We start from the raw sequence: 1,449 nt of genomic DNA, 5'->3' as shown, positions 1-1,449 counted from the left end.
TGGGCCTCTAGTGGTCACGAGAGGATGGTCCACTTGTCGGTGTCGATTTCATACTGGCCATTTGATTATTGATATTGATATCATGTAGAGCTCTATCCGGTGCATAGTAGGTGGGTCAAGGGCCCAATGAAATGAAAGATTTCAAGTGAAATGATTTCTAGTCGACTTTGACGAATGTTGAAATATGATACTTTTTATCGTGATATTTAAAGTAAATGGCATGGTGTCATATGTCGTTATTACTCATGTTCAGGGCATGCATGATTTTGCTTACTAAGCATTGGCTTATGTAGTTCTTGCATTGTAGGTGAACATGGAACTACATAGAGAGCATGGCTAGCTGTGGAGCTCCTACAGGATTCCAGAGTTCGATGTACATGGATGACGACCTGTAGGGTTATTTTGTAGGCTACCATCTGTTGGGTTATAATTTTGGAATCCTATATAGTGTACTTTTGAAATGGCCTGTAGACATGTTTATAAGCTCTGAATATATATGTTGGATTATGGCGATATGATTTTGGGTTTCGATATATTATATGATCGTGTCACAGGTGATTAGAAGTTAACAAACTCAAAAAAAAAAAATAGATGTAAAATTCTATGTCTAGGTTGTGTATAGATATCAATATTAATTTGGGGGTGTGACAAAAACTGTTTGAAATTTAAACTGTCCAATAGGATAATTTCAAGTGGCAAAGCGTGAACTAGAGTGTACACCATAGTGTACTTGCAGCAAGATTCTTACTGATTGAACTTTGCTATTTGTACACTGATTTTTGAGACGTTGTTTGACACTTGCATTCTTGTCAAGTGTCAGTTGGAAGGGAAAACTTCTTGAAAATTAAATTGTCTTACAGGGCAATGTCACGTGGCAAAGTGTAAACCAAAGTGCACACCATTGTGTACATGAAGCAAGGTTCTAGCCGATTGAACTTTACTATTTGTACACTGATTTTTGACACGTTGTTTGACACTTGTATTTCTTAGTGATTGAGCTTTCCTATTTGTACACCGATTGTTGACACGTTGTTTGACAATTGCATTGTTTTCAAGTGTCAACGGGATGGGAAAACTGTTTGAAATCTAAACTGTCCAACGGGGTAATGTCACGCAGCAAAGTGTAAACTAAAGTGTATACCATAGTGTACATGTAGCAAGGTTCTTACCGATTGAACTTTGCTATTTGTACATTGATTATTGACCTGTTGTTTGACACTTGCACTGTTGTCAAGTGTTAGTTGGATCAAAAAACTGTTTGAAATTTAAATTGTCCATTTGGGTAATGTCACGTGTCAATGTGTAAACTAAAGTGTGTACACCGTAGTGCACATGTAGCAAGTTTCCTACCGATTGAAGTTTGCTTTTTGTGCACTGATTTTTGACACGTTGTTTGACACTTGCATCATTGTCAAGTGTCAATTGGATGGGAAAACTATTTGAAATTTA

General features: G+C 36.9%; 1 long non-coding RNA gene across 1 annotated transcript in view; it reads left to right on the top strand.

Annotated features, from left to right (window-relative positions):
• LOC111382274 overlaps nt 1–343 on the top strand; it is a 7,177-nt gene extending 6,834 nt beyond the window's left edge. Inside the window, exon 3 of the long non-coding RNA XR_002700481.1 lies at nt 308–343. This is a non-coding gene — a long non-coding RNA (uncharacterized LOC111382274). The remainder of the gene's footprint in view (nt 1–307) is intronic.
• The last annotated feature ends 1,106 nt before the right edge of the window (nt 344–1,449 follow it).

This window comes from Olea europaea, unplaced genomic scaffold (assembly GCF_002742605.1).
Source record: "Olea europaea var. sylvestris unplaced genomic scaffold, O_europaea_v1 scaffold2458, whole genome shotgun sequence".
Taxonomy (NCBI): domain Eukaryota; kingdom Viridiplantae; phylum Streptophyta; class Magnoliopsida; order Lamiales; family Oleaceae; genus Olea; species Olea europaea.
The sequence above is the reverse complement of the archived record's forward strand: the minus strand, read 5'-3'. Positions and strand labels throughout refer to the sequence as shown.